Source organism: Sphaeramia orbicularis, chromosome 5 (assembly GCF_902148855.1).
Source record: "Sphaeramia orbicularis chromosome 5, fSphaOr1.1, whole genome shotgun sequence".
Lineage (NCBI taxonomy): Eukaryota > Metazoa > Chordata > Actinopteri > Kurtiformes > Apogonidae > Sphaeramia > Sphaeramia orbicularis.
Genome location: NC_043961.1, coordinates 12416733 through 12433158, shown reverse-complemented (window position 1 = coordinate 12433158; position 16426 = coordinate 12416733).

Genomic DNA, 16426 nt, shown 5'->3' with positions numbered 1-16426 from the left:
TTTTGACCTACTGCAACGTTCCTACAAATACAACACTTCCTCAAGCATTACCGAAGAAAATGCCTTGTAGTGTTTCACTGGATAGAATATACTCATCACATAACAAAGCTTTTATCATGTGTTGTCTCCTTGTAAGTTTCTACAAATAAGGGTTCACTGAAAAAGTAAGACACACACCTGCAGTGACTGAAATCTGATGGGTATATATCAGATGAGTGATCTATAACAAAGTATAAAACAGCTAAATGTATTAAATTAAACTTGTAGAAGGGTCCGATCAAGCGGTAACACGTGGACACATGTCATGTTGAACAGTCTCTGTCATGTAAACAGAGTCATTTATATGCATGTATTATACATATTTGAGTAGGTATTTATGAGCACTTTCACATTATGTGTAACAAAATTTGGGGAGATAAAATTTTTAGGTGAAAAATGTCAAATTACTGCTGAGTAACACGTGGACTTGAAACAGACATGAATTTTTTAAAGCTTTATGCAAACATTCAAAACATGCAGTTCTCGACAGAAATTGCTATCAAGTAGGACAAAACCTTTTAGATATTATGTTCAACTATGCTGAAAATAAATTTTGGAGTAAAATATTGAAAAGTCTCGGTTTTATTGACATGAGAATGTGGTAACACGAGGACAGGTTGCCATAGTAACATGTGGAGGACCCTTTACCATTGTATGCATCAGCCAAAATGTATCAAAAGATCATTACCTAGATAGCAAAATCATTATGGCTTAAATCTGGCCCAAAACTGGCATGCCATTTGGCAAAGTTCTGGGCGGATGTATGAGCCCTAAATGCCCCAAAATAGGCAAGCCAAAATCAAACCAGAAGGAAGCCAAAATTCACCCAAAACTAATTGCAGACTTCCAAAATATAGCCATAATTGTCCTAGAAAAGCCCCAAATCCCCATAATCCAGCCAAAAAGTAGCCAAAACTGACCCAAAGAGAGGCCAAAAGGAGGCCAAAATTCACCCATAATTTGTGTTGATCATTCTTTTAAAATGAAGTGGGGTTTTCTTCTGGGTAGAAATTCCCACTCTTTGCGCGGTGTTTTGGCTTTACAGAAATACACATCCATATATGGAATAAGACGTTGCCGCTCTTTAGTCAATCTTCTGGCTTGCCGTAAACATGCCATACCATCCCTATACTGGATCCCGCTCTTTGCCCAGTCTTCTGGTTAACCAGACATATGCCATAACTCAGCCATATATTGCTGGTGCCTCCATATCTATTATGGATAACGTTAATCAAACCACAGTTAAGCCTAAAGGTTTACATAATGCCAAAAGAAAGCCAAAAATTCCAAATGTATGCCAGAATACTGCCAAAATATTTTCTATCTGGGTACTTTCTGAAAGTTTCACTCAAATATCTGAATTATAAGTAACTTGAAAATTAAAAATGGGTATTTTGTGGACAGAACCTTTTAAGCAACTCCTAAATATCAATAATATTAACAAAATAATGAAAATCTATACTTGAAACTTAATCATCTATATAATCAACAGATTGAATACATTTTCAAATTTTGTAGATATCATTTTTGCGTCAAATTCGTGCTATGGCTATGATGTAAAAAGTACAATCGATAAAATCGGTTGTAACTTTTTTCTACAAGTGGTATTTTAGAAAAGATAACAGTTCCATAAAACACAGATCTTTAGCTAAAAAACGAGCCACTTAATAAATGATGTGTGCAAATGTACTTTTTCATGTTGATGTTCACTATCACTTGATCGGACCCAGAAATCAATACTGTGCTTGACTGACTACAAATTACATGACATATTCCAGATTATTTTTATCTGGATGTCAACAGCAGCTACAACTGCAGACCTGGATTGCAGACCTGGATTGTAATTCAATAGTGATTTTTACTTGAATAAATATGGTACACATCAAGGTTATTATTGTTAACGAAAACTAACAAAATGACTTAAACTAGAATTGCAAAAACATTTTCGTTAACTGAAATAAATAAAAACTATAATTAAAAGAAAAAAACGATAACTAACTGAAACTGTATTGTGCGTTTACAAAACTAACAAAAACGTATAAAAATTCTGGATAAAATTCCCTTTGTTTTCATCTTTGTCAATGTCAGATTGATATAAAATCGATTTATTTCCCTCAAACAATTTTAGCTGCTGGCACCATATGATATTTAATGGTCCGTCACTTCTTGTCACTTGTCGTTTAGTTGTCTTCTCGTCCCCACTCTACCTGGAAACATGGAGACTAAAGTTGGGAGAAAACAGCAGAGTCCTGTCTGGGATTTATTTGAATTCGACGGTGAAGAAGATAAAAGATATAAAGAAACTAAAACTAAACTAAAACTAAGCATTTAGAAAATAAAGAAAACTAATAAAAAGAAGCAAACCTGCTCTAAAGACTTCATTCATTCATTTTCTGAACCCGCTTTATCCTCACTCGGGTCACGGGGGTTGCTTGGAGCCTATCCCACCTGCTCTAAAAACTAATTAAAACTAACTGAATTAGAGGGAAAAAAAGTCAAAACTAAATAAAACTAAACTATAATGAAAAATCCAAAACTATTATAACCTTGGTACACATGTCCACAGCAGTAGCGGCTGCTCGTCTTCCAGAGAGGGAAGCTCATTGTCGGCTTACAAAAAAAAAAAAGTCATGTTATTTAAACATAAATTCGTCCCTCCGTTCCTTTTTAAGAAAATGTTCAGTGACCTTATCGTTCCAACTAAACAAGAAAATGTTGAAATGTTAAATTGAAACAAGGAAGTACAATGAGTGTGTTTCATTTACAGTGTAAGAAATGAACAAGTAATTTCGTAGTGGTTTCTCTCTTGATTTCACAGCAGAATGCGCGACTGTATTAAACTGAACTGTGTCAGTGAAGGAGTAGATCTCAAAATAGCTGTCAATCAAACGAGATTCAGCCTGTCAACTGATCCTCCAATCAGCACATGGAAGCCTGGCGTCCAGCCCAGCCGAGCTCCGCCCACAGCTCCATTCACCCCCAGAGACGCTGAGCGTCCGGGGGCAGGACAACATCATGGCATTTATCCAATTACCGTCCAGTTTTGAGGCAATGAAAAAAACTGTTCCACTCAGTCCCATTGAAGTGCATGGATGCTGAGCGTCTACGGACAAATGCACTGAGCAGAGATCATATGAGAAAACAGCGCAATGGGAATGTTTGAGAAGTGAACAACATCGAGTCTGATGATTTGTGATAAAGCTGATTCTGAACGAACTCGTCTGTGAGATGAACGTGTTCTAACACATTTGTAGTCAATGAAATGTCAACACAACCGAACATATTTGACCATTTAATTTTCGTAATTTTAGGGGAAGCCGGGCTTCCCTTGCAGTCTATGAGAAATCGCCTTTGGTCCACAGTTTGCTGTAATGTACAACAGTAACATTTTTGTGTGGTGACAGAGTTTACTTGAGGCTATTTGTAAAGTTGTTGAAGTTAATTTGTAACAGAGTTAATGTTTATTACTTGTAGTGAAATAAATAGGTCTATTTTTCCTCCATTAGCGTTAGATTCCTGGCATCGTATAAAAGAAACACCTCAGAGATACAAATTTACAGGTCAACAATTTCATTTTCTCCAAGCATGTTTGTAATGCTCTGCTAATTTAAAGGAACATGTATTATATCACAGAGTTCCTCGTACAGCATGAGGATGTAGAAGCGTTTCACAAATATCCCAGCTGAGTCATTCCACCGTACAATCGCTAACAAGGTCGACAGGGGCGATCGGCTTCCTTTCTCACCTACCACACATGCCTGCTACACTCCTCACCTCACTATTGTGCATCTGCAGTATATAATAAACCTTGTTTGAAGTACATTAACCTGGCTCACAACAATGGTAATGTGCACCCTGAGGGGGATACAGGCATTATTGACTTCCTGTTCCTGCAATGCTTTTCTCCTGACTGTTAACTGAACTCAGGCATGTGTAGAAAATGAATATATTAAAGGCAAACCCAAATGTTTAAATGTACGAATGGGTGTTAACTGTTCAATACAAAGAGGTCTGGAGTGCATTAAGGCTTTAGATTACATGTTAGCTTGGTGCATTCTTCTTTCTCTGAACTCAAACATTCAAACTTGGATTGGATTTCTTTCATTTTCACACTCATTATGGAGTCTACAGAGCATCTTTTCTGCTAAAATTCCTGTCAACTAAACAAAAGATTTAGTTGATTAATTGATTACGCAATAAGTTTTTTCTTTTCCTTCAGTTTAGAGGTCGTCATGAACATTTTGTTTTACAATGTCGACCTGTTTTAAAAGCTTTGCTACAGCACAACATCCGCACTGACCGAGAGCATCTGCATTTTTGTCTTTGCAATGGATTTCAATGAGGTTTCTGGGTTATGAGTTCACAAATCTGGCTCTCTCTAGACAGTTGGGCTGTTGGCCAGATTCATTTTCACACTATATTTCAAAATGAATGGAAACATGTGGAATAATAAAACTATTTTGTCAGTGTTTGCAGTGGAAGCTCCGTCTACTCATCTCAACTGAACTTTTGGACCGAAAGACACATTCAGCTCAATCCAAGAGAACAAGTTCTGACAGTTTACGTATTAAAATACCTGGGCGCCGAAAAGTCTTGGTTTCTCTTTGCCTTTCTGTCTTTTTGTTATGTAAATACCCTTGAGTTATGTATATATACTTGTAGGTAAAGGTATATATGCGACACCTTCTATGGGAAACATACTGTTTATCTGTTGAGTTCATTTCAGCTCGAAGCAAAAACAGACTGGTTTTTCGTTCATACAAACAAAAATTATGAACGTGTGACCTTTTGTACCTTGACAGTTTCGAAGCAGGGTCACGTATCTCCACGGTTTTCCATCGTTTTTGAAGGGCGTAGTTTCTGTCTTCAGTTTGTTGAAGACTAAGGTGCATGGGTTGGGGATCCTTCTGCAAAAAAATATGTTTTAACAAAAAATCTTTTAATTTCTCAACATTTTTGGAGCATTATTATTACTTCTACAATATCCGTGTACAAATATTGGACATAGCTGTAAAAGGTTATCAATAACACACAGAAAGTACTAGAAAGTTCTAAAGTGAATATCAGGGAAAAGTCTTTTCAGTTATAACTTGTGCTCTCCACTTTGTTTTTTCATTACACTTTTTAAACCATAAAGACCCAAACAGCCACTGGCGACCAAAACCATCTACTGATTTAAAATTCTTAATACCTGTTGATTCACTAATCCTATCAATACATGTAAATAATTGTTGTAAAATGCAGTTTGTCATCTTTTCATGGTCATCAGATATGACCCATTTGGATGTTCAGAGGCTCCGTAATTACTGTGGGAACACAGTCATCTTCTACAACATTGATGCATCAGTAGAACCCAAATGGGGGCTGATAAATGACAACAGATGGAGACACTTGTTTTTATGTTCAGTTATTTATATCTTTGCTGGAAAAGTCACTTTTTCTTCAGTTTTCTGCATTTCTAGTAACCTTTGAATTTACTCTGAGCTTTAGTGAACATCTACATGATCAGTGAATTAAATATCAGAAAATGCATGATTTTCACCGAAAAAATGCAAAATACATAGGATAATGTTATAATAAATGGTGATAAATCATTTTAAAAAGGTTAAATCTACAAAAAATAAAAAAAATAATTTGGGAACTGACATAAAAGTAGCATTGAGTCTTTATAGATTAATTTTAGTTAGTTTTTTTTTTTTTTTTTTTTTTTTAATTATTGTTATTACTGATCTTTCACCCTGTTTTTCATTATGGTATGGTGTGTGCTGCTTGACCTCTTGGCCAGGTCACCTTTGTAAGAGGGATCTAAATCTACATGGGATTTTACCTGGTTAAATAAAAAATAAAACAAAAAACAAAAAAACAACAACACTGATTTGGATTAAGTGTAGCCAAAAACACCCTTACTTCACCTATATGCATTATAATGGTAGTAAAATCCCGGATCTACAATGGAAAAAAAAAAAAAAAAAAATCATTGTTTTCCTATAGACATCTTTGATGGCTTTTAAAGTTTTATTTTCCATGGATTTTAGACAGGTATTATGTTCAGGATTTTGCCAATTTTTTTAAAAAAGGATTCAAGTCAGTCTTTAATTTCACAAAGTAGATCTAAAGTTGTAAAATATGGATGAAGAATGTATTTTTTCCCAAACTTAATCAAGTGCACGTAATGCAGCCTGTATCCACTTTCATTTTACAGGACAATTTGAATCAAATTTGTTAAACATTGGTTGAAGATTTTGTTAAATTCATGAAATTCACTTTAGTTTATGTAAAGGTCATTTAATTGCCTTTTGGAATGAAATGCACTGTATGCTACTGTATTAAAAACAATGACATTACCTATAGCTGCTTATTCTATACAGCAATCTGACCACTGATTTTAATTTTAAACTAATTACATATTTTTCATTCTAAACAAAAGTAGTGGTACTTTTCAGGCCAGAGATTAATGAAGCTCAGTGGTTTCCATGTATCAGCATTGTTCTTTGGACCAGTTTCTGACCATTTAAAGATCATCCATTTCAGTGGCCACGTATCCACAGACTGGATCAGTCACTAAATAAAGTATAAAGCTCATTGTTTCCACACATCCATTTTATAGTATCATCAAGTTTTCTTCTTTAAACTAAAACTCATAGATGCTTATTTAGCAGTCTGAGTAAATAACACTGTGTCTTATAATCGTCATGTGCTGCATCAGCTGATAGTTTACATTATAGCTCTGTTAGCTTAGCTCTGTTAGCTTAGATCTGTTTTTAGACCGAAAACAGCTGTTTTTTGTTGTCAATAGCTAAACTAAAGAGGTAAACATCGTCTATTTTTATCACTTCTTTTCTTTCTTAAAAGGAGTAATATTTTGTTTTTTTTAAACGGAATTCTGCATTTTCAAACATTTCCCTGTGGTCTACATAAACTGTAAATGCTCTGCTTGGGTCTGAATTCTTCATTAACTCAACTCCACAGGTCCATCTTCAACCCTATTTCTGAGTAATGACACCAGAAGGGTGATTTTGAGCGCTGGCCCTTCAAATGCTCATGAGCCACTTCATGCCCCGCCCCCTCCAGGTTGTTGACTGTGCTTCTCTGTCCCGTTCAGCCACTTGTGTTCGTTAATACAACCAACAACTGAACACAGGTAATCAGCTTGAAGTTTGGACATATTTTCAGTATGCACTACAACTGCTGCTGCTGACAAACAATTACGTCATACTCGGAGAAATGTTAGTCGGACGTCTTGACCTTATATGTGCAAATGCCATGACATAACTAGTTATAAAATGCAGGAATTAAAACAGGTTGTAGAAATCCACTCAATTTTCGCCAAAATGAATATAAAGATAGCTTTGCAGCATGTGGAGGGTTCAAATTCAGACTTTTTAAACAATTAAATACTATCAAATACACAAATAAATGAACCAAAGACTAATAAAAGTGGGTTTAGCAAAATATGACTCCTTTAAGGTTCTCATCCTCAATTGTAGCAGACTCACTACTCCCTCTAGTGGTCACACATACACTACAAACAAAAAGTTAAGGATGCTTTTAATTTTTGGGCTATTTTTTTCAGTTGGGATTCTTGCACAGCGCTTTTTACTTTTTTTTGTGTGAATTGAAACACATTTTTTTAATGACCAGACATAGTTTTATTTACAAATGGCTAAAATGACAAAAAAAAAAAAAAAAAAAAGACAGAAATATCCTAAACTTTTTGTTCGTAGTGAACAACTCAACTCAGCTTTCTTTATAAAGCACTTTAAAAACAACATAGTTGGACAAAGTGCTGTACACAGACATAAGAACAAATAAAACACATAAAATAATAAAACAATAAAAGTAATTAAATATTACAACAATAAAAGCCAACCTCTCAAACTGACTTAAAACTACTTTAATAATACTTTGTAATGATAAGTTATGAATATTTTATCGTAGAGATCCTATATACAACACATGAAAAAGTGATGTTTGCACCAGTTCTATCAGTAACTGTACATTTGAACAACACAAACACTGACCTGTCTGATACAGAACAGGAGATACTGAAAATACCCTGAATCTACAGCTACACTGGAGGAAAAAAAAGAGCTTTGTCATTGTCCATAAGCTTTAACGTCTTCACTGTCCACATCTACTGCAGCCTCAGTGTTCAGGCGCACACTGAAGGCTCTATAATGTTGTCAGCGGTGCATTATCACACTGTAACTGTTATTGTCATTGACTCCTGGATGTCATTTATATTAAAACCATAACCAGTTTCCTACTTTCCAGATGTTTGCAGTTGATTTACATAAATTCCTCAAGATGTGATTATTCTTGACAAACTTTCCAGATATTTTTCAAAGTGAGAAACCCAAGTCTGCAGTTTAGACATCACTTTCTGTTTCTTTTATAAGTGTCTAAATAGATTCTGATGTCCCTGTAATGTAATTCAGCTCACCAAAGGGAAAACACTATCATTTTTCTCTTAAAGTAACTTGATCAAAAAAGTAGATTTTGTTAAGTCGCTAATGTTTCATAATATCTTTTCAGAAAACACTAAATATTCATGAACCTTGGAGGATAAAAGAGGTGGATTTGTGCAAAAAAACTTTGCTTTGGAAAGTAAACTTTTGCATTAATTCATGCTTTTCATAGCAAACAGATGAGGAGACAAGCTTCTGGGCAGGTTACATCCACAGAGCTGTTTATCAAAATAAGCAGCCAGTCCAGAGTGGTCAGCCTATTGATTTTCCTGCCAAATATAATCTGTTTCACCATCATAAATCTGCATCTGACATCTGCACAAAGCTCCATTTTAGCCAAACACTGCCAAGTAAGGCTGTTTATTCACCGATGGCCCGATAGTCTCCATGACAACGCTCACTACAATTAGACAACTGTAATCCCGCCTTCAAACATGCACGCAGTTAATTATTTCAGTACAAAGTGAGAGGCCGAATGCAGAGAGGGGAGATAGAGAGGCAACCGTGGAATCCTGGTTAGCTGTTGTCATGTGTGTGGATGTGCAGCACTTTAATGAGCCCCTGAAACTCAACTAAATCACAAGAAATAAAGGAGGATATTGAGACGTATCAACAAAAATGAACCGTGAGCCGTGTTGTCAGTTCACGTCTTCGCAAAAAAATACAGAAAACAATCATAATAGTTCAAATTTTTTTAATTTACTTTAAACTTATGAACCTTTTAATCCAGTGGTTCCCAACGTTTTTTGGCTCGTGACCCCATTTTAACATCACAAATTTCTGGCAACCCCAGATTCCACATTCAAAACAGAGACACTTTTTTGCAAAAAATTAATTGGTTTTTGTAATAGTTTGCTATACTATGTTGCAAATAAAAGTTTATTTTAGACAACATTTAGGCTATATAATGTATATAAGGCAGTTTTTTGGTGTCTGCTTCTCAATTTCTCTTGCAGATGTCTTGGCAAAAAAATCTTTCCATTCTCTGTTCAGTCCGGTTTTCTGACTGCGACTGTGTCCGGTCAGGTTGAAGAGTAGTAACACAAGCAGTTACATGATCAGGTCAATCAAGATATGCCCTCTCAGATATTATATTCTGCACTTTATTTGAACTTGATTATTAGGAAAAGTGTGTGATGTTTTAATTATCATGAAATATATATTGAATCATTAAAGGGGTCATATTTTGCTAGACCCACTTTTATTAGTCTTTGGTTCATTTATTTGTGTATTTGGACCCAAAAAGTTCATGAAGTTTGGATTTGAACCCTCTAGGTGCTGTAAAACTATCTTTATAATCACTCTGGTAAAAACTGAGTGGATTTCTGCAACCCATTTCAATTCCTTACAATTTCTACTACAAGTCTGTTATCTATCTATCTATCTATCTATCTATCTATCTATCTATCTATCTATCTATCTATCTATCTAGTATATTTCTGTTTTTTATATGGATATTTGTTATGAATTGGATATAGTTTATTTTTGACAGGTATATTACTGCTAAGAAATGGACAGTTTATTTTTTGTGCATTATTGTTAAGGAACGGATAGTTTACTTTTGTTTTTGATATATGTGTTATAGTCATGAAAAGGACAGAGTTTATTTTTGTTTTTTAATATGTGTATTATTGTTATGAAATGGACAGAGTTTATTTTTGTTTTTAATATGTGTATTATTGTCATGAAAAGGACAGAGTTTGTTTGCTTTCGAGTATGTGTATTATTGTTATGAAATGGACAGAGTTTATTTTTGTTTTTAATATGTGTATTATTGTTATGAAATGGACAGAGTTTATTTTTGTTTTTGAAAATGTATATTATTGTCATGAAAAGGACAGAGTTTATTTTTGTTTTTTAATATGTATATTATTGTTATGAAATGGACAGTTTATTTTTATTTTTGATATGTGCAATATTACTGCTACGAAAAGGACAGAGTTTACTGTAATATGAAATGCTGCTGCAAAATGGACAATCTATCCTTGATAGGGGCGTAAGAAAATATCGGTTCTGCAATATATTGCGATATTTCATTTCACAATACTGTATCGATATTGAAAAATACTGTATGGATATTTTTAGGTATTTATTCAAATGCAGATATTATAGACGTTCATTTTTGGGTTTTTTTGTTTGTTTGTTTGTATTAATTATTATGTAACACTCTTATTAAATAATGTTGGTTCCTTTGTTGGGATTACGCTAAATTAATGTTATGATGTTAGTTATGAACCAATAGAATATGAACATTTAAACAGGATCTTAAACTATAATGTCTGTAAAACATAATTTAAGTTTTAACACAGGAACATTTTGTGTAAAAAAAGAAACAAACAAAAAAAATTGCCTATTTAATAGTATCACGATATATTGTGATATATTGTATCATGATCCTAGAATTGTAATTTGTATCGTATCGCCAGATTCTTGCCAATACACACCCCTAATCTTTGATATGTTTCGCAATTTTGTGTTTTGCGTAGGAATTTAGGGTAGGTGGAAGGATGGGGTAAGGGGGCTGGAGATTATTAGTTAAACTTCATCTTGCTCCTTTTCGAATGTTGGACTTTCTTTTATATGCTCCTTTTGTTGTTTGGTTTTAATACAAATTGGAAATAAATAAACAAACATCTATCTATCTATCTATCTATCTATCTATCTATCTATTGGCAGTAACAGAGCTACTGTTTCTGCTGTTTGATTTGTTTTATTTATCATTTTATAATCTTAAAAAAAAAAAAAAAATTCCCTTCATGTCTCTTGTATTGGGGTGTAGGTGAACTTTTAACATCTGCTGACAAAACTATTGCTGCAGTTGAATCTTAAAAAGGCCTTTATTTGCACCGAGCTATAACACACACCTCACATAAACTCCACCATTATCTCGCAACAAATACCAGTGAGGTCTTCTCTGGGTTGTTAATGCGTCTACAGTGTGTTATTCCACAGGATTCCACATGCTTTCTTTCCTCTCCAACCTGCTCTCTTCAAATGTTGACTCAGACAGCGCCTCTAATTCCCCAGAAGCCTCAACAAGCACCATTTGCTCCTGCTCATACCATGTTAACAGAAAAAACTCATTTGCTGTGTATTGTTAAAATTTTTATTAATAGCAATTTATGTCACTCAAATGGGGCCTCTGCAGAAATGGAAAAAAAAAAAAAAACATTTGGGCCCTTGTACAAATCTATCACTCAAGTTGTCAAAAAAATTTGTTCTCATGCAATATGGATAGGCCGGGAGTCTACGGGCGGAGGGATGCGATCTGTTTCTGCGAGGGCGACGGCCTGGCTGTTTGGAGACTCCCAGTAAAACAGGTCATGCTGTTCACATCATGAAGCCTCAATCACAAACAAATGTTTTATTTAAAGAGCCAAAGCGTTATTTACTCCAGTCTGCTTACTCTCTTTTCCTTCCCTTCCTCTCCTGCCCTGGTGCGCTCTGTGTGTTCAGCACATTTTAATGCTGGAAGCGCACAAAGAGGAAACAACAACACTCCTGACAGGAAGCTCTACCCCATCATGTAAAGGAACAAATAGGTAGTAGGCATGTAGCCCAGTGAACAAATTGCGCCGATGTGGGTTAACATCCGAAGCATTCAGGGAGTACAAATATGTTAACCGCTGCAAAAAAAATGCTGTAAATAATGCTGCCCTCACGTACCATCGGCAAGATGATCCTTACCACTTGTGAGTTGGAAATTACAAATGTGTTGTGTTCAAGTGCTTTTGTTGTCATAGCGAAATGAAAAATGGCTGATGCACAATTTATTGTGACCGGCTACTTGGGTGAAACAGTTTTGGATGTGTTAACCCTTTAAGCGCCAAAGTCACAATATTTCAACAAGCGACATAATGGAATGAAACAGACCACAGCTCCAGATAGAGTTACAAAATGTCATTACCACCTCCCACCAATAGATGGCAGACATGTGCCCCTTCAATCCTAACACCATTTCAGGCTGTGTTTTTATTCAAAGTGAAGAAGAAAATCCTGTTTAAAGGCATGGTCCCGAGCTGGTTTAGTAAGTAAGAAAAGCTTATGACCCTGTCCCCCCAAAGGGAAGGCAAGGGGTATTGTTTTCAGTTTGGATTGTTTGTGTTGTTCCTTTGTTTCACGTCTGTAAAAACATCAATTTCGTTTCAATTTACTTCAAACTTGGGACTTACATAGAGGCAAATAATATGCTGACATCAGCACACGCATAGACATGATGACATCAGCTGGAGCGATGCCAAAATAAGCTACAATATGTGCGAGGGGCGGGGTTTGTTGTGCCTGTTTTAGTTTTAGTTTGGATAGATAAGGACAGATTTGGCTACTCTGCTGCTTTGGTTAAAAAGCTACTAAAACTTACTGCATTTTACTTTGTACTAATGTTCAAGTTCATTTATTTTGAGGATAAGATGACAAAAAATAGGACCAAGGGCCCTGTAGTCCAATGGCATATTTGAAGACATTAATTAACATTCATCTGACCCTTCAAGGTCACTCAAGGTCAAAAGTCATGGCACCAAATGAAACCCATGTGTGACTCCCTATCTAATGCCAACAGTAATTATATCAATGTCTTCAACTGTTTTGAAGTCATAACACTTTGAAATGTGTCCCATTATAAACTAATGGGGATTTTCAAAATTACAGAAATTCATAATAAATTCAGAAATCACTATTTCTACAGTTTTTGAACAAACTTTGTAGACCTTACCCTAAATATGTTCCACGACATATATGAAGTTGTTCCGACTGATGGTTTTAGAGAAGAAGATTCTTGAAAAGTTGTTTATGAACAACGGACGGACAACAACCGATACCAATAGTCCATCGGACCTTTCGGGCCATTGGACTAAAAACAAAAACACAATGACAACTTCCATGTAAATATGTTCAAAGTTAAATTTTACTAAAAATTATGAAATCCAATATGGCTGCCATCCTGTGACATCACATTATGCAAATTAGATGAGTAAATTTTACTCCTATCATAAACTTTGGGTCATATCTGATATTTTTGTCATTTACAGTATGACTTTATCTGTAACTACTTCTAAGAGGTTTTTTTTGTTTGTTTGGGTTTTTTTTTGTTTTTTTAATCTTAGTATAAAATTGAATATGTTTTGAAATAACTCTGGCTCCTAGAGGGTTTCTGTGATGCATTGGTTTTTGTAAACTGTGTATGCCATAAATGTCCAAAAAAAAAAAAAAAAAGCAGCAGGACGTTAATAAAAGTTTATTTTTTTAACTATTATTTGTGATGAATCTCTCATTGCTCTCCATCATGTTGAAAAGGTCAAAGGTTGTTTTCATCTCTGCAGCTCCTGGATTGAAATTTTTTCCCACTTCTCCAGTGAAAATACAACATGAGAGGGCGTTCATGTGTCATTTTAGAGTTTGTAACTAGTATTTACAATAATTCTCACAGCATGTGAAGGCAGGATTGGCTCAGCGGCGCCTGTTTGCAGAGTGGACGGAGGGTAAATGTGAGGAAAGTTACACAAGAAGTGTTGGCTTTTGCTTTATTTGTTGGGGACGAAGCCTGGATGCCGATGCTGAGCCGTCAACAGGATGTTTCATGATATTACGAGTCTGTTGAAGGATTTGTGCCGGGTCACAGTCCTGTCTGTTGTCTTATCGACTGCCACAGTGACCGAAAGCCGATTCTATTGACACATCAGCATAAGTCTACGATCAGCATTATCTATATGTTAACTACTCCATCATTCACCAAGGTTGTTGTCTCCTAAGCAGATATACATTATATAGACAAAAGTATGTGGACATGTTGAATTCAGGTATTTCTTTTCTAACAGGGGTCTGGGATACAAAACAATAATGACAAATGACATAATATAGTTTTATACTGGGATTAAACATCATTTCATTGGTTAGTTTGGTTTAAATTGTTACCTTTGCTTCCAAAATTCCTCAGAGAAGGTTTTTACTTAATATTAACTTTGTTTTTTTTAATCCATGACTATGATTTTAAATGTTGTACTTCTAAATTTCTAAAATATTTTTCATGCTCTGGCTGTAAATAATATATATATATATATATATTTTTTTTAATCAAAACTAACAATCTACTTTCTTCACTTCTCGCAGAGGAAGAAAAATCTCTCATTAAACTTTTAAGGAAATACTGATGTTTATTAATTATATGGACAAAAATATTGGGACACATCATGGCTACAGCTGTAAGATGTCCTGTTCAGGCTGATTTTGGATATAAAATAAGAAAATTATAATTTAGAAAATTGAGAAAATTATGATTTACAGTAACAGCATGAAAAATATTTTATAAATTTAGAGGCAGAACATTTAAAATCATAGTCATGGAAAAATATATATACTATATGGACAAAAGTATTGGGGAGATGTCCTGTTCATACTGATTTGAGATAAAAACATCAATATTTCCTTAAAGTTTAATGGGAGATTTTTCTTTCTAAGTGAGATGTGATGAAAGTAGATGGCTAGTTGTGGAAGAAAATTATTATTTACAGTCAGAGCATGAAAAATATTTTAGAAATTAAGAGGTAGAACATTTAAAATCATAGTCATGGATAAAAAACAAAACAAAACAACAAGATCAATGTTGAGAGAATTGAAGTAAAAACCATGACGCATTTTAGAAGCAAAGATAACAATTCAAACCAAACTAACCAATGCAATGATATTTATCCCAATATGAAACTATATTATAATAACTGTCATTATTGTTTTGTATGCCAGACCCCTGTTAGCAAAAAACCCCACCTAAATTCAACATGCCCCAATACTTTTGTCCATATGGTGTACTTCACATTATTACAAACAGGGTCTTGTTGTGTAGATTTTTGTACATAGTGTAAAAACAGTCCTTTTTTCCTGTTGCAGCACTGTTTTGAAGCTCCATCACAGTTTATAGAGAGCCCTCCTGTTTTAACGGTGACCCTCGCCCACGTACACACAGTTTACTTCCACATTTACCTCCAAGTAAAGTGGTTTAGATGCTCAGGCTCAACAGTTTGCTTGTTTACAACCTCTGACTGAATCACACATGTTTTCTCTGGTCAGGTGCTGCTTTGGTAATGTTACTGTGACTACGATAACAGTAAAGTGAAACTTAAAAACTACTCCACACAAATATTTTAACTTTGATGAGTGGGCTGACATAAGTCCTACATTACTGTGAATTTTTAGGACTAATAATGACCAGTCTGTTATTTGTACTGTCCTGTACTTATCAGTGTACAATAAACTCACCTCTGCCTGATGTTTAAACCCAGTCATAAACCTATTTCCACTATGCGCTTTAACGTTATTTATACAAAAATCCTGTTTTACTTTGCACCTTACTGTTTGATTGCCAATTTTGTTGCCAGTTCGGTTTTTATACTTCTAATTTATTATGTATAGTGTGTTTATTAAATTCTTTATTCTGTTTTTACTGTCTCATGCCGCTGTTGCTCTACAATTTCTACCACAAGTCACACTTTTGTTGTCCACATTTTTTTTTTTTTTTACCATTTCAGTTTTATACTTCTAATTTGTTATGTAGAGTGTGTTGTGCTCTATCTATCTATCTATCTATCTAGTATATTTTTGTTTTTTATATGGGTATTTGCTATGAATTGGATATAGTTTATTTATGATAAGTATATTACTGCTAAGAAATGGATGGATAGTTTACTTTTGTTTTTGATATATGTGTTATAGTCATGAAAAGGACAGAGTTTATTTTTGTTTTTTAATATGTGTATTACTGTTATGAAATGGACAGAGTTTATTTTTGTTTTTAATATGTGTATTATTGTCATGAAAAGGACAGTTTATTTTTGCTTTTGAGTATCTATCTATCTATCTATCTATCTATCTATCTATCTATCTATCTATCTATCTATCTATCTATCTATCTATCTATCTATCTATCAATC